At 43.4% G+C, this 18,769-nt stretch overlaps 1 pseudogene; it reads left to right on the top strand.

The window, feature by feature from the left end:
* The first annotated feature begins 2,266 nt into the window (after positions 1-2,266).
* Positions 2,267-4,632, top strand: LOC140222614 (uncharacterized; annotated as a pseudogene).
* Positions 4,633-18,769: the final 14,137 nt, after the last annotated feature.

Raw genomic sequence — 18,769 nt, 5'->3', positions numbered from 1 at the left:
ACGTACGGCTTATTGTTTCCAATGACCTCACAAATCGATCCTCAACTTGTCTAAGTGACTGCGGTGCACCAATTATCCACAGGAACATTCCTAAAGCCTCCATTGTTGACATATCTCTAGTTGCCCTCAAATCATATGAGTCAACCAATAAATTATGCAGTTGATGAAATAATGGGCAACTCATCCTAAACATGTTATAGCAAGAGGTCGTACTTGACAGTGTTTCATTTACCCATTCAATGCTCATCACAGTTGCAACCCTCCTTGGAGCTTTGTGTATGTAAGATTCATAGTACATGCCGAACATTAACAGCAAACCGACGAACTTCCGATTCCTCTTACGACAGTGCATTATGAACTCCATAGTTTCATCTTCACTAGAGGAATCTTCCATAGTATGTGATGAGGACATCAACACCAACGATACATCCACACCTACACAAGTACCAGTTTCTGGTCCCATTACTCGCGCCCGTGCTCATCAACTTAATCATCAAGTAAGTTCACTCTTGAGTTCCTGTCCATCCTATTTAGACCATGGAGACGTGTGAACTCTTGTTTTGGTTAGGAACCATGGAGAAGTCCGAAAGGGAAAAGGACTCGCGCAGGCTGGATTCGGACTCCAGTACAGTACCAAATTGTGGTGGTCACCACGGTCGCATACGGACTCGGATTGGGGCGTTCAAGTACTTCACGGATTCGTTATGAAGTCTATTTTCATATGAATCTGGACTAAAGTCTATATCTGGTCTGAGGCGGTCGCAATAACTAATTTACTACCGATAGGTTTTCTGGTGCTGTGTCACCTTATTTTGGTCCAATGGGTTGTGTATCAAGTTGGGTCCATTAGGGACATGTCCTAGGGTTGGAGCACGACCCCAACACCCTCCTGGTCATCCTCCTAGGCATTAATAAGGATTAGAGCCACCACAAATAGATTGAGTTTTGTTTAGATCAAGTTTAGCTCTCGCTACTTGCTTGTAAGCACGCATGCTGGATCAGCCGCTCGTCTTCCTGTCTTCGGAACCCCACCTTATTGAGATTGAGTTGGAAACTTTCATCTTCATCTAGTAAATTCAGTACTTGTTATACTTGTTCTTGCTAGTGGTCGGGTGACGCGCTCCACAAGATCGCGGTAGCCATTGGAGGTGGTGTATCGGTTGCTAAGGCGCAGCTTGGAAGGTTGTAGTCGGGCTGTGAACGTCGTCTCCATTGACCAATCGAGTTATCCCATGCCTCTCATTGAAAGATCGGGAATCAACCGTAGCAGGTTAATATCAGTTGGTTATCAGAGCAAGGTTTATCGGATGAGAGACTTCCAATCCTTCGCTGTTTTACTTTTCCATAGTCAAAAAAAAAGCCAAAAAAATTAGTAGATTAGTTTACCCGCAATCCTATAAACCCTTTGAGCCTTTGCTAGCACTGCTTAGTTAGGGCTATTGAGTTTTCGATTGCATCGGTTGTGTCGTGTTCCTAGTCTTAGTTTTAGTCCTTTAGAGTTTCGAGTTCTTATCACGTTCTGGTCACAGCCGTGTGCTACCATATAAAACCTTCTATTGGTTGGATCTGAATACATCCTTATGTTCAAGTTTGACTAGGACTCTGATTTTGTTTAAGACCAAATCCAACGTGGTGCTGAGTTCGAGTTGGAATCAGTTTGGAGTCCGAATTGACAGCTGCCTTGTTGCTATCTTGAGTTCGAATCTGATTCCTATCCTTTCGGAAAAAGTTTGTGTGGTGTGTGACTCTTGTGAAGTCCTTTTGTTCCTATAATTAGATTTGAGGATCCCCTGAAAAAAAAGAAGAAAAAATACAGAAGAAAAAAGAAGAAAAGAAAGAAAAAAAAGGAAGAAAAGGGGCTGTTTGTTGTGCTTCTCTATTATTTTTTGGTGGTGTGTTGTGACTTCCCTTGTGTCCAGGATCACGTCTCTAGCATGGTCTAGGCTAGGACCAGCACAGTACCACTATTGAACGATTATTCAGCTTTCTTTTATGACTAACGTGGTGCTAATACTTCCTTGCTTCAGCCCACCTATAGCTCCATATATTTTGACTACAACTTGACAGGTCCTGTTGTTGCGGCACCGATACACTTCATTCCACGATTGCAGACTTGTTGGTAGCCGTCCCCCCTGTTGAGCAAGGTAAGAATTGGTAAGAGCTTGTGTAACGGGTTGAGAGTGAGCGCCTTGAAGTAGCTACATCCTAGTAGCTGTAGGGTTTTTATTTCTTCACCTGTTTTCTTGTTGCCTTTGTTTATCTAACCATGACAGGATCAAAGGATAGTCAGAATATGCCACATTCTCCCCGCACTAAGGGCATCATACAACATTTTGAAAAGCTAGTGAAGGGGCACGTCGAGGGGCTCGATGATGATTTGCAGGTGACGAATGAGAAGATTGGGCAGTTGGAGGCCATGCAGCTTGCCACCAACACCAAGCTTACAGGGCGGGAGACGTCAGTCGCTCGTATTGACAAAAGCCTTGATGCTATTTTGAGGCGCTTTGATGAGATGCACACCAAAACCACTAATGGACATGATGGAGATAACAACAAGGATGAGCGTGTCGAGGACAATTGGGATGCTGATACTGAACAAGATGACTCAGATGCTCATGATCGCCGACGACTACGCAATAATCGCAGAGGTATGGGTGGTTACCAACGACACGGGGTACATAATAATGATGATGCTTTCAGTAAGATAAAATTTAAGATACCTCCTTTTGATGGTAAATATGATCCTGGTGCTTACATTACTTGGGAAATTGTTGTTGATCAAAAGTTTGCATGTCATGAGTTTCCTGAAAATACACGTGTTAGGGCTGCTACTAGTGAGTTCACTGATTTTGCTTCTGTTTGGTGGATAAAACATGGCAAGAAAAATCCTAATAACATGCCACAAACATGGGATGCTTTGAAACGGGTCATGCGAGCTAGATTTGTTCCTTCTTACTATGCACGTGATCTTTTAAATAGGTTGCAACAATTGAGACAGGATGCTAGAAGTGTAGAAGAATATTATCAGGAGTTACAAATGGGTATGCTGCGTTGTAACTTAGAGGAGGGTGAAGAACCTGCTATGGCTAGATTTTTGGGTGGTTTAACCGTGAAATTCAGGACATCCTTGCTTATAAAGATTATACTAACATAACCCATTTGTTTCATCTTGCTTGTAAAGCTGAAAGGGAAGTGCAGGGGTGACGTGCTAGCACCAAGACTAATATTTTTGCAGGAAAATCTACATCATGGTAGCCGCACACGACTACCTCTTTGACCACATGTGCACCTCCACCCGCTCCCTCTCCAAGTCGGCCGGCACCACCATCTCTGTCCAGCGACAAGCAACGTGTTCCTCCCACAAATTCAGCAACCAAGACTGCCTAGAAACTAGCCACTAGTACCACTTCAGTTGCATCCATGGGTAGAACAAGAGATGCTCAGTGCCATCGATGCAAGGGCTTTGGACACGTGCATCGTGACTGTCCTAGCAAGCGTGTTTTGGTGGCCAAAGAAGATGGTGGATATTCCTCTGCTAGTGATTTTGATGAAGATACACTTGGTTTGCTTCCTGCTGACCATGCAGGTGGTGAGGAACAACTAGAAGAGGAGATTGGTGCAGAGGATGCAGATCATTATGAGAGCCTCATTGTGCAACGTGTGCTTAGCGCACAAATGGAGAAGGCGGAGCAAAATCAGCGGCATACACTGTTCCAAACAAAGTGTGTCATTAAAGAACATTCGTGCCGTTTGATAATTGATGGAGGTAGCTGCAACAACTTGGCTAGCAGCGATATGGTGGAGAAGCTTGCACTTACAACCAAACCGCACCCACATCCATATCACATTCGATGGCTCAACAATAGCGGTAAGGTTAAGGTAACGAGACCGGTGCGAATTAATTTTGCTATTGGATCATATCATGACATTGTTGAATGTGATGTTGTGCCTATGGAAGCTTGTCATATTCTGCTAGGTAGACCATGGCAATTTGATACGGATTGTATGCATCATGGTAGATCAAATCAGTATTCTCTCATACACCATGATAAGAAAATTGTTTTGCTTTCTATGTCTCCTGAAGCTATTGTGCATGATGATGTTGCTAAAGCTAAGAAAACTAAAACCGAGAGCGAAAAAATGTCAAATCTATTAGTAGTAAGAAATATGAGATAAGATTGAAAGGGCATTGCTTGCTTGCTACTAAATCTGATATTAATGAATTGGTTGCTTCCACTTCTGTTGCCTATGCTTTGGTATGGAAGGATGCTTTGATTTCGGTTCACGACATGCAGCATTCTTTGCCTCCTGTTGTTGCTAACATTTTGCAGGAGTATGCTGATGTGTTTCCAAGTGAGATCCCAGCGGGGCTGCCACCGAAACGAGGGATTGAGCACCAAATTGATCTTATTCCTGGTGCATCTTTGCCAAACCGTGCGCCATACAGGACAAATCCGGAAGAAACGAAAGAAATTCAGCGACAAGTGCAAGAACTACTCAACAAAGGTTATGTGCGTGAGTCTCTTAGTCCTTGTGCTGTTCCGGTTATTTTAGTGCTGAAGAAAGATGGAACATGGCATATGTGTGTTGACTGTAGAGCTATCAATAATATCACAATTTGATATCGACACCCTATTCCACGATTGGATGACATGCTTGATGAACTTAGTGGTGCTGTTGTGTTTTCCAAAGTTGATTTGCGTAGTGGGTACCACCAGATTTGTATGAAATTAGGAGATGAATGGAAAACTGCCTTTAAAACTAAATTTGGTTTATATGAGTGGTTAGTCATGCCTTTTGGGTTAACTAATGCACCTAGTACTTTCATAAGATTAATGAACGAGGTTCTTCGTGCTTTCATTGGAAAATTTGTTGTGGTCTATTTTGATGATATATTGATTTATAGCAAATCTATGGATGACCACCTTGATCACTTACGTGCTATTTTTAATGCTATACGAGATGCGCGTTTATTTGGTAACCTCGAGAAGTGCACCTTTTGCACCGATCGAGTGTCTTTTCTTGGTTATGTTGTGACTCCACAGGGAATTGGGGTTGATCAAGCTAAGGTAGAAGCTATACAGGGATGGCCTGTACTAAAGACTATCACACAAGTGCGGAGTTTCCTAGGACTTGCTGGATTCTATCGCCGTTTTGTGAAGGACTTTAGCACCATTGCTGCACCATTAAATGAGCTTACGAAGAAGGGAGTGCCTTTTAGTGGGGCCAAGTATAAGAAAACTCCTTCAACATGCTGAAAGATAAGTTGACACATGCACCCCTCCTCCAACTCCCTGATTTTAATAAGACTTTTGAGCTTAATGTGATGCTAGTGGAATTGGATTGGGTGGTGTTTTGTTACAAGAAGGCAAACCTGTTGCATATTTTAGTGAAAAATTGAGCGGGCCTGTTCTGAATTATTCTACTTATGATAAGGAATTGTATGCTCTTGTTCGCACATTAGAAACATGGCAGCATTACTTGTGGCCCAAAGAATTTGTTATTCATTCTGATCATGAATCTTTGAAACATATTCGTAGTCAAGGACATCTGAACTGTAGACATGCTAAGTGGGTTGAATTTATTGAATCTTTTCCTTATGTTATTAAGCACAAGAAAGGGAAAGAGAATGTTATTGCTGATGCTTTGTCTAGGAGATATACTTTGCTGAATCAACTTGATTACAAAATCTTTGGATTAGAAACAATTAAAGACCAATTTGTTACTGATGCTAATTTTAAAGATATGTTGCTGCATTGCAAAGATGGAAAAGGATGGAACAAATTCATAGTTAGTGATGAGTTTGTGTTTAGAGCTTACAAGCTATGCATTCCAGCTAGCTCCGTTCGTTTGTTATTGCTATAGGAAGCGCATGGAGGTAGCTTGATGGGGCATTTTGGAGCGAAGAAAACGGAGGACGTCCTTGCTGGTCATTTCTTTTGGCCAAAGATGAGAAGAGATGTGGAGAGGTTTGTTGCTCGTTGCACGACATGCCAAAAGGCTAAGTCACGATTAAATCCACATGGTTTGTATTTGCCTCTACCTGTTCCTAGTGCTTCTTGGGAAGATATTTCTATGGATTTTGTGTTGGATTTGCCAAGGACTAGGAAGGGCCATGATAGTGTGTTTGTGGTTGTTGATAGATTTTCTAAAATGGCACATTTCATACCATGTTATAAAACTGATGATGCTGCCCATATTGCTGATTTGTTCTTTCGAGAAATTGTTCGTTTGCATGGTGTGCCCAACACAATTATTTCTGATCGTGATGCTAAATTTTTTAGTCATTTTTGAAAGACTTTATGGGGAAAACTAGGAACTAAGCTTTTATTTTCTACTACATGTCATCCCCAAACTGATGGTCAAACTGAAGTTGTCAATAGAACTTTGTCTACTATGTTACGGGCTGTTTTAAAGAAGAACATTAAGATGTGGGAAGATTGTTTGCCTCATATTGAATTTTCTTATAATCGTTCGCTGCATTCTACTACAAAGATGTGCCCATTCCAGATTGTATATGGTTTCTTGCCTCGTGCTCCTATTGATTTGATGCCTTTGCCATCTTCTGAAAAATTAAATTTTGATGCTACTAAGTGTGCTGAATTGATGTTAAAACTGCATGAAACAACTAAAGAAGACATAGAGCGTATGAATGCTAAATATAAGTTTGCTGCTGATAAAGGTAGAAAGGAACTAATATTTGAACCTAGTGACTTAGTTTGGTTGCACTTGAGAAATGATAGGTTTCCTCAATTGCGAAAGTCTAAATTGATGCCTTGGGCTGATGGACCCTTTAAAGTGTTGGAGAAAGTTAATGATAATGCATATAAGCTCGATCTACTTGCCAATTTTGGGGTTAGTCCCACATTTAACATTGCAGATTTGAAGCAATATTTGGGAGAAGAAGAAGAGCTTGAGTCAAGGACGACTCAAATGCAAGAAGGGGAGGATGATGAGGACATCAACACCAACGATACATCCACACCTACACAAGTACCAGTTTCTGGTCCTATTACTCGCGTCCGTGCTCGTCAACTTAATCATCAAGTAAGTTCACTTTTCAGTTCCTGTCCATCCTATTTAGACCATGGAGATGCGTGCACTCTTGTTTTGGTTAGGAACCATGGAGAAGTCCGAAAGGTAAAATGACTCGCCCAGGCTGGATTCGGACTCCAGGACAGTATCAAATTGTGATGGTCACCACGGTCGCATACGGACTCGGATTAGGACGTTCAAGTACTTCACGGATTTGTTATGAAGTCTATTTTCATATGAATCTAGACTCATGTCTATATCTGGTCTGAGGCGGTCGCAATGACCGATAAGTTTTCTGGTGCTGCGTCACCTTTTTTTGGCCCAATGGGCCGTGTATCAAGTTGGGTCCATTAGGGAGATCTCCTAGGTTTGGAGCACGAGCCCAACACCCTCTTGGTCGTCCTCCTAGGAATTAGTAAGGATTAGAGCCGCCACAAACAGATTGGGTTTTGTTTAGATCAAGTTTAGCTCTCGCTACTTGCTTGTAAGCGCGCGTGCTGGATCAGCCGCCCGTCTTCTTATCTTCGGAACCCCACCTTATTGAGATTGAGTTGGAAATCTTCATCTTCATCTAGTAAATTCAGTACTTGTTATACTTGTTCTTGCTAGTTCTTTGATTGCTTGCAGGATGAGTGCACTAGTGGCCGGGTGACGCGCTCCACAAGATCACGGTAGCCATTGGAGGGTGTGTATCGGTTGCTAAGGCGCAGCTTGGAAGGCTGTAGTCGGGCCGTGAACGTCGTCTCCATCGACCAATCGAGTTATCCCACGCCTCTCATCGAAAGATCGGGAATCAACCGTAGCGGGTTCATATCAGTATGATTATCCTCATCATCACTTGAACACTCAGTTGAAGAATTAGCATCCTAAACCATAAAGAATGCAGAGGTTAGTAATGTTAAGAGCATGAGGAAGGTTAGCACATAATAGCCACTAAGACAGCAGCACAATATTGATTTTATTCAATCAGTTCTTAGCAGCAAACAACTCAGTTCAACATAAACTAACATTATGACATCTCCAACAATGATGAACATAGCTAAACTAGTACATCTCGTGTTCCTCGCACCATCTCTTTAAGAAAATCAGCCTAGCTTCAGGACTTGGTATGTTGCAGAAAAACTCTCTGTGCAGTCCATCTTTAAAAATTGTCAGACAAGCATAGTACTCAATACTCTCAGGAGCAGCACCACATTCTAAAGCCAATTCTTGACACTTCTTGAACTCTGCTCTTTCCTTTGACTCATTGTTAGCTTTCTCATTCACCTTCTTCTTCAACATCTTATGATGTCTATCATCAGATTCAACCCATTAGCTCACTAGCTTGTCCATAACCTGAACCATAGGGCTCTTGGTCTTCTTTCCAGGACTTGTGGCAGTGGACCTAGTGCTAGTACAACTAACCCTCTTCCTGCTATTTGTACTAATTGGGCTGTCATCACAGCCAAAAGGGAACCCCTGTTCTCCATCTTCTTCTTCCTCTTCTTCTTCATCTTATGTTGGAGGTATGCCCTAGAGACAATCATAGAGATGATGATATTCCATTTGTATCCATGATTTATATTATGTTTCTTAAATATCCATTAAAGGCTACTTGAATTGATTTGCAATTATGTGAATTGCATGTGAAACTCTTTACTTGTATGGTTATTCTAAAGTTGTCCCTAGTTGGAGCTCATGTGAGGACACACATGAATATTAGACTAGTACATGTATTAGTTGATGACTATGTTTCACAGGTCATGGATATGGAGATGTCAAACTAATAATGTAGGTGTATGTGGAGACATGTGGTAGGACCGACCCAACACGAGAAGTGGTTCTCTCTTTACACAACGTATATGCTTTGCCCTTAGATCTGAGTCTGTCGCATGTACTCAAGATGTGGATCGGCTTACTTAGGGACTATCAAATGATACACCATAACTGGGTAGTCAGAAAAGGTAGCTTTCGGGTTTGTCAAGAAGCCTTCTATGAGGCATGGTCAATCAAGATGGAATTTGCCCCTCTCTATTTGAGAGAGATATCTCTGGGCCCCTCGAGTGATCGAATCCGAAAATGCATGGCCATACTAGGTGAGGTTAAGAGTTAACCTAGAAAGGGATTCCAAATCACAGCATCGAGAAAGAGTGGTCGGCTTGGAGCTAGACCAAATATCATAAGGCAAAGGGAATAGCATGTACGTGATGTTGTGATGGTTTGTCTGATATGATCTTCGTAAGCGTATAGGAGTTAGCATGTTTTGCTAGAGGCTGCTACTAACTATTGGTCGAGTAGGAGTACTCAGACCATGTCCATACGTATATGAACCTAAAGGGTCACACACTTAAAGGGCTGGAAGCCCAATTCAAATATGATTTAAATTGGACTAGGTTTAGGAGTACTAATGGGCCTCGGACCTATAGGCCCGTCAGGGACCCCTATATATAGAGGGGTGGGGGCGCCCTAGGGTTCACCCCTTTTGGCCGAACCACAGCTGCTGCGCCTCCCACGCCCTCGCCTCATTGCAACTTGCGGACCTAGCAGTCCGGCTTGCGACGCTTCCTCCTTGCTCGTGTGGATACCTTGGAGGTGTTGCACCTGCAGCACTTGGATGAGCCGCCGATGAGCCGCGGCATAAGGAGGACCTCGCTATTCGTGGACGAGCTGCTGAGGAGCTGCTCGACGTTGACATGATCGACTACGTGTTCGACTTCGCTGATCGACTTCGCTGCCCCGACGCGATTCTACATCTTCCGCACTAGTGCGTCGAGTAGTAATCTCGTGATCAATATACGACAGTTTTCCTGTTTATGTGGTAGAAAATTTTTGTTTTCCGCTAGCGTAGCCTACCTTGTATCCCAACAGTAGTATCAGAGTTGTAGGTGTTTTGTTATGGATTCGGGATGTGTGCATATGGAGATATGCGAGTTTTCAGATTGATCTATGACCTGGTTTTGTGTTCTTGCTACAATGGTTGTGTAACGACATACTCCTACCGGTCAGATTTCCGCCATCGGAGTTAAGTGATACACGTAATGCCAGTTGCAGCGAGCGAAGATCAATGTGATTGATTGAATTGAAACCCAGGTTCATATGCCAGGTGCATGTGATGCGCAATAGTAGATTGGATCTACTACCGGGTCGGAATTTTTGCCGTATGCGTGTGCTTTGGTAAAACAGCCGTAACTTTTCGGTACGATCTCGGATCGAGACAAATTTTATATGAAAATTGATATACAGAAAAAGTTACACATAAAATTCAACTACTTGGCCATTTTTGGCGAAATCAGATTTTCCAAATTCGGCTTGGAAGATGGAGTTTCGGGCCATTTAAGTTTGGAACGTTAGAATGCCTAACTCTGTTTTGCAGGATTTTGTGATCGGTATGGCCCTTGTGTATGTTATGCATGTGTGTAACTGATTCGTGACCTACGTGTCACACGTACGGCAATACGGCTAGAGCCATATGTATTATCACCTTAATGTATTTAATGGCCTGCGTGCCAATCTGTGATGATCCAAGCAACTATGTAATCTTCTTTACTAGCTATTAGATGTAATAGCGTGTACTAGTTCTTGGAGGACTCATCACTGGAAGGATGGCGCACATGGATTATGGAGATGGAGATCATCATGGTGAATGGATTCTATGGAGATGGAGATCACCAATAGAAATCGGGCCATACCGTGTCACAACTGTGTGCATGCTATTCTATTTTGTTTTACTCTTACATGTTGTGATGTTAGAAGTAGAATGATCCGTCGCAAATTTTAAGTTAGTGTGCCCTCCCAACTAAAACTTGAACCATCCCATGTCTTGTACAATTGGTGGTGGGTCTATGAAATTAGGGTGTCTCTAGTTTTCCTTGACTAGACGGGTTTGTATCGGATACTTACACGCATAAGGGTTGGTTTGCTTAACAAGGTCATTTTAACGGTTAAGGACCTTAGGGCATCAAGGTCGGGCGCCGAGACATGGAGATGTCACCCAACAATAGGAGTAATATGTGATATGATTAGCAAGAAGTTTGCTTACCGATCTACCTTGCCTGCTAGCGGTGATGCTAAAGCTCACTAGTAGACTTGTTAGTTGTGGATCCTGAATCACTAAGTATCAATAGAGGGATATTGATTTTAGTGGGAGTAGATTCTGTTAAATAGTTTAATGTGATTTGATCTGTCATGGTTACGTTTGTCTTAGTATTTTGCATTATTATTTTGTTGTAGATGGCACCTAGCAACACCACACCGTTTGCTTTGCGTTCGGTCCTTGAGAAGGACAAATTGAATAGAACAAACTACTCGGATTGGATCCGTAACCTGAGAATTGTTCTTAGGGCTGAGAAAAAGGAAGATGTTCTAGACAACCCATTACCAAAAGAACCTGCTGATGATGCACCTGCTGCTGTTAAGAATGCTTACAAGAAAGCATGTGATGCTAACCTCGAAGTAAGTTGCCTTATGCTTGCTTGCATGGAACCTGAGCTGCAGATGCAGTTCCAAACAAACCATGAGGCGCACGATATGATCGTAGCGCTTAGAGACATGTTACAGACACAAGCCAGGACTGAAAGGTTCAATGTGTCTAAGGCCTTTGTGGAGAGCAAGCTAGCAGAAGGCGCAACAGGAGGACCACACGTAATCAAGATGGTTGGTTACACTTAACGGTTGGAGAAGCTGGACTTCCCACTGGGCCAAGAGTTGGTTACTGATTTCATTCTTTCGTCTCTTCCGTCTAGCTACGGGAACTTCATTTCGAACTACCATATGCATGGGACGGCGAAGGGTCTGAATGAACTGTGTGGCATGCTTAAAACAGTAGAGACTGACATTAAGAAAAGTGCTAGTAGCAGCCATGTGATGGCTATATAGAACAAGCATAGCTTTAAGAAGAAGGGCAATTCTTGGAACAAGAAGGGCAAGGCTGCCAAGCCAAACCCAGCGCCCAAGGTTAAAGCTGGATCTGAATCTGCTCCAGACAAAGAGTGCTTTTATTGTCACGAACTTGGTCACTGGAACAGAAATTGCAAGTAGTACCTAGCTTCGTTGAAGAATGGTGAAAGTAAGAGTACTCCCACCTCAGGTACGCTTGTTGTTAATGTTATAGACAACATATTTCTCGCTAATACAATTATTAATTCTTGGGTATTTCATACCGGATCGGTTGCTCATATTTGCAATTCGATGCAGGGACTGATAAGAAGTAGAAGCGTAGAAAGAGGAGAGGTTGATTTCCGTGTGGGCAATAATGCAAGAGTTGTTGCATTGACCATCGAGATGATGCAACTCCACCTCCCATTAGGATTTATTATGGAGTTGAATAATTGTTATTTTGTTCCTAGTTTAAGTCGAAACATTATGTCCCCTTCATGCTTGATGAAGGATGGTTATTCTTTTGCGAGTGAAAACAATGGTTGTGTGATCTCTAAGAATGATATGTTTATGGTTTTTGCACCCATTGTGAATGGATTGTTTGTTTGAAATCTTGATGATTCACCTGTCTGTAACATAAGTGCTAAAAGGCCTCGGCCTAATGATTTGAGTCCTACCTACATATGACATTGTCGTTTGGGTCATATAAGTGAAAAGCGCATGAAGAAGCTCCATTCTGATGAACTTTTAACTTCGTTTGATTTTGAATTATAAGAGACATGTGAGGCTTGCTTGCTAGGCAAGATGGCCAAGAGGACCTTTCACAGGTTTTCCTGAGAGAGCAGTAGACTTGTTAGAACTCGTACATAGCAATGTATGCAGACCAATGAGCACGACGGCTAGAGGAGGTTTCCAATATTTCATAACTTTCACTGATGATTTTAGTAGATATGGCTATGTCTACTTGATGAGGCACAAGTCTGAAACCTTTGAAAAGTTCAAGGAATTTCAGAATGAAGTTGAAAATCAACGTGGTAAGAAAGTTAAGGCCTTACGATCTGATCGTGGAGGCGAGTATTTGAGCCACGAGTTTAGCAATCATCTAAAAAGTTGTGGAATTGTTCCGCAACTTACGCCGCCTGGAACACCTCAGAGAAACGGTGTATCCGAGCGACGTAATCGAACTTTGTTGGACATGGTTCGATCAATGATGAGCTAGTCGGACCTATCGTTATCATTTTGGGGATACGCTCTAGAAATAGCAGCTTTCACACTTAATAGAGTACCGTCTAAATCTGTAGTTAAGACACCATATGAGATGTGGACTGGAAAGACTCCCAGTTTGTCTTTTCTAAAGATTTGGTGATGTGAAGTATTTGTCAAGCGACTTCAGTCAGACAAGATTACACCCAAGTCGGATAAGTGCATTTTGTGGGATATCCAAAGGAAACATTAGGATACTATTTCTACAACCGATCAGAGGGCAAAGTGTTTGTCACTCGGAACGGTGTTTTCCTAGAGAAAGAGTTTCTCAGAGGGGAGAAGAGTGGAAAGACAATGCATCTTGAAGAAGTTCGGGATGAGCCGATCGAGCAAGAATCAACGAGTGATGCTAACGTAGTAGAACAAGTTGAGATACCCATGGCAAGAGAAGCACCGCCACAACCACGAAGGTCGGCAAGGCTCCGCGAAATGCGGGAAATATTATTGTTGGACAATGATGAGCCTGCGACATATGCAGAAGCAATGATGGACCCAGACTCCAACAAATGGCAGACTGCCATGCAATCTAAAATAGAGTCCATGGGAGACAACCAAGTTTGGAGCTTGGTTGACCCGCCTGATGGTGTTAAAGCCATAGAGTGCAAGTGGATCTATAAAAAGAAGAGAGATATGGATGGAAATGTTCACATCTATAGAGCACGACTTGTCGCATAAGGTTTTCGATAAGTTCAAGGAGTTGACTACGATGAGACCTTCTAGCCCGTAGTGATGCTTAAATTTATTCGGATTATTCTAGCTATAGTTGTATATTTTGATTATGAGATATGGCAGATGGATGTCAAGACAACTTTCCTGAATGGAAATCTAACTGAGGACGTGTATATGATGCAGCCCGAGAGTTTTGTCGATCCGAACAATGCTGGAAAGGTATGCAAACTTTAGAAATCCATTTATTGGTTGAAGCAAGCATCTAGAAGTTGGAACATTTGTTTGATGAAGTGGTCAAAGGGTTTGGCTTCATTAAGAATGAAGAAGAGTCTTATGTTTACAACAAGGTTAGTGGGAGCTCTATAGTATTTCTAATCTTATATTTGGATGACATATTACTGATTGGAAACAACATTCCTATGCTTGAGTCCGTACAGACTTAACTAAAAAATAATTTTTCGATGAAGGACTTAGGGGAAGCAGCATATATTCTGGGCATCAAAATCTATAGAGATAGATCGAGAAGGCTTATAGGATTAAGCCAAGATACTTACATTGACAAAGTGTTGAAACGGTTCAACATGGAAGAGGCGAAGAAAGGGTTCTTGCCTATGTCACATGGCATACATCTTAGCAAGACTCAGTGTCCTTCGACTACTGATGAGCAGGATCGCATGAGTAGAGTGCCATATACTTCGGTTATCGGATCTATCATGCATGCAATGATAAGTACTTGCCCAGATGTTTCATATGCGCTAAGTATGACAAGCAGACACCAGTCTGATCCGGGTGAGTCACTGGGAAGCGGTGAAAAACATTCTTAAGTACTTAAGAAGGACTAAAGATATGTTCCTCGTCTATGGAGGTGAGGAGGAGCTTGTTGTAACAGGTTACACCGATGCTAGTTTCCAAACCGACAGAGATGATTCAAAGTCAAAATCAGGATTTGTGTTCACGCTAAATGGTGGTGCTGTTAGTTGGAAGAGTTCCAAGCAGGAGACGGTGCCTGATTGTACAACAGAAGATGAGTACATCGCGACTTCGGAAGCCGTGAAGGAGAGTGTTTGGATAAGGAATTTCATTATTGAGTTTGGTGTGTTCCCAAATGCGTCTAGCCCATTGAATCTCTACTGTGATAACAATGGGGAAATTGTGCAAGCAAAGGAGCCAGGGAACCACCAGAAGAACAAACACGTAATGCGGCGATTTCATCTCATTCTAGAATTTGTTAACCGGGTTGAGATCAAGATATGCAAAATACACACGGATCTGAATATTTCTGATCCTTTGACAAAGCCACTCCCGCAGGCTAAGCATGATGCGCATGTAAGAGCTATGGGTATTAGGTACCTTCTAGATTGACTCTAGTGCAAGTGGGAGACTGTTGGAGGTATGCCCTAGAGACAATCATAGAGATGATGATATTCCATTTGTATCCATGATTTATATTGTGTTCCTCGAATATACATTAAAGCCTACTTGAATTGATTTGCAATTATGTGAACTGTATGTGAAACTCTTTACTTGTATGGTTATTCTAAAGTTGTCCCTAGTCGGAGTTCATGTGAGGACACACATGAATATTAGACTAGCACATGTATTAGTTGATGACTATGTTTCACGAGTCATGGATATGGAGATATCAAACTAATAATGTAGGCGTATGTGGAGACATGTGCTAGGACCGATCCAACACGAGAAGTGGTTCTCTCTTTACACAATGTGTACACTTTGTCCTTAGACCTGAGTCTGTCGCACGTACTCAAGATGAGGATCGACTTACTTAGGGGCTATCAAACACTACATCGTAACTGGGTAGTCATACAGGTAGCTTTCGGGTTTGTCAAGAAGCATGCTATGAGGCATGGTCAGTCAAGATGGAATTTGCCCCTCTCTATTTGAGAGAGATATCTCTGGGCCCCTCGAGTGATCGAATCCGGAAATGCATGGCCATGCTAGGTGAGGTTAAGAGTTAACCTAGAAAGGGATTCCGAATCATAGCATCGAGAAAGAGTGGTTGGCTTGGAGCTAGACCAAATATCGTAAGGCAAAGGGAATAGCATGTACGTGATGATTTGATGGTTCGTCTGATATGATCTTCGTATGCGTATAGGAGTTAGCATGTCTTGCTAGAGGCCGCTACTAACTATTGGTCGAGTAGGAGTACTCGGGCCATGTCTATACGTATATGAACCTAAAGGGTCACACACTTAAAGGGCTGGAAGCCCAATTCGGATATGATCCGAATTGGACTAGGTTTAGGAGTACTAATGGGCCTTGGACCTTGAGGCCCGTCAGGGACCCCTATATATAGAGGGGTGCGGGCGCCCTAGGGTTCACCCCTTTTGGCCGAACCACAGCTGCCGCGCCTCCCACGCCCTCGCCTCGTTGCAACTCATGGACCTAGCAGTCTGGCTTGCGACGCTTCCTCCCTGTACGTGTGGATACCTTGGAGGTGTTGCACTTGCAGCACTTGGACGAGCCGCCGATGAGCCACGACAAGCCGCAGCACAAGGAGGACCTCGCTGTACGTGGACGAGCTGCTGAGGAGCTGCTCGACGTTGACGTTATTGACTACGTGTTTGACTACGCTGATCGACTTCGCTGCCCCAATGCGATTCTACATCTTCCGCACCAGTGCGTCGAGTGGTAATCTCGTAATCCATATATGGCAGTTTTCCTAGTTTACGTGGTAGAAAATTTTTATTTTCCGCTAGCGTAGACTACCTTGTATCCCAACACAACAATCAGCACATAACATGACATACTACCATTAGTTGAAGCATCAACACAGCATCATTGCATAAACATATAAGCTTCATCTCAAGTTTAGATTAGTACCTTAGAGCCCGGAAAGATCACTTCCACGCCATCAGCACCATCTGGAGGGTTCTTTCCTCAAGATCAAAGAAACCTTCTTCATCAGCAATGGCTCCACCTCGATGACGCCCACTGACACGTACTCGCCGCGTCCTCCGCTGCCGACACCACCATCAGACGTGGATCCAATGAACAAGGACCTAGTCGCGCGACCACCACCTCTGCTGGAGCCACTACCGCCGCCACGGATTGCGCCGCCACCCTTGCTCCCCCCGGCGCTGCCACATCTGGTTCCCCCGGTGCCGCCACCTTTGCTCCCCCCGGTGCAGCCGCCTCTACTCCCCCTGGCGCCGCCACCTCTCGTGCCACCGCCTCCTCTGCTGCCTCCGCCGCCATTGCGGGGCACGTGAAGACCGAGGGTACGAGCGCCGCGCCCTCGAGCAACTCCGCCGCTGTGTCCCCGGAGGAAGTCCGAGTACGAGGTGATGTCGGGGAACTCGTGGACCTGCGAGTTCAGATCCAAGGCCTGCATGCCAGCTCGTGGACCTTGGTACGACTCCTCCTGCGAGAAAAAGTCGATGCCACCGGTGGGGAAGGGCGGATCCGGCTGCGAGAAGGCATTGTCACTGTGGCCGTCCATGAGCACGCACGAGTAGCCCAACGGCGCACTTCGGGGGGGGGGGGGGGGGAGGGGGCCTTTGGATCTGGGGCAGCGTGGGGTGGAGAAGACGCTGCCGCGTGTGGTGGGGAGGGATGGACGGAGGCGGGGTGGCGATGGAAGGAAGGCAGCGGGGTGGGGAAGAAAAGGATGGCGGCGGTTAGGGGAAGGGAAAGGACGGCGGAGGCGCGTCGGCGAAGGGGGCGCGGTGCGGGCTGCGGAGGTGCGGGGACGAGGTGCAGTTGCGAGATCCAGACGGGATGAGGAACGGGAGGGGGGAGAAGATGGCAGCACGCATGATTCTGCGGGAGGGGCAACCAGGGGGAAAGAAGCAACCGGGGACCACTTTTACCCTCTTTAGTCCATTTTAGCACCCCTTAGAGGGGCTAAAGGATTTGGGGAGGCTAAAGTTTAGCATCCTTGTTTTAGCCCTTCTGTTTTGTTTGGGAGCAAGGGCTAAAATTTGGCTAAAAGGGGTGCTAAACTTTAGCCCCCCGCGTCCCCCCTCCCAAACACCCTTGAAGAATGCCTACGATAGGTAGGAGCATACTCGTTATTAATATAGACCACAAAATAAGAGCACACTCACGTACTTGGGGAAGGGAATGTTCCTGACATGTAGATTTTCAAAACCATTACTCCCCTTGTTCCAAATTGCAGGACGTTTTGGCTTTTCTAGATGCATAGTTTTTACTATGCACTGTATGTCTACATGCATAATAATATATATGTGAATTTAGAAAAGTCAAAACGATCTACAATTTGAAACGGAGGGAGTAATAAAAACTATTGATATAGGAATGTACTTGCTATTAATAAAAACTATTACCATGTCAAATCTTTACCTTTTACCTAATATTAAAAGCATGACTGTCTCTTCTGTTTGTCATGTTATTTTTTCTAGAAATACCTCTTCACTTTTTTTATTGAACTTTACTTAAAGTGCATGTGCAGCACGCACATGTTTTGAAAAAACCTTAAAGATTTATAGATCCACCATACTTGCGTTGTCACATTAAAAAATATAATATTTTTAAAAAACTAAAACTATATTATAATTATTTTCATCCATATCTTTGTATATACAAGTGATAAGAGATGGCGTAGTAAAAACTGAATCAAACCTTAAGAGATATATACAAACGTCCTTCAGTAACACATAAGGATTACAGTGCTCATTTTTTTTTAAAAAAAAGCAAAATTACACATAATTTTCAAGCCTGCCAGAGCTCCAAAGGAACATAATTTATTAGTTTCAGTTAGGATACAAGTGAGTGTAATTTTGACCTATGTGCTGCTCACTGAAACTACTCTATCTTATAGTACCACAAAAGATAACGAGGGTGTGGATTTACAATGGTAATGACTGAAGCAGGTCCAAAATCAATGAGCCTCGAACATTGGATCTCTGAAATCAAATCCCACAACTTTGAGCACCTCTTTCTTTATAGTATTGATACCTTGATGAAT

This window comes from Setaria viridis, chromosome 4 (genome assembly GCF_005286985.2).
Source record: "Setaria viridis chromosome 4, Setaria_viridis_v4.0, whole genome shotgun sequence".
Classification (NCBI taxonomy): Eukaryota; Viridiplantae; Streptophyta; class Magnoliopsida; order Poales; family Poaceae; genus Setaria; species Setaria viridis.
The sequence above is the reverse complement of the archived record's forward strand: the minus strand, read 5'-3'. Positions and strand labels throughout refer to the sequence as shown.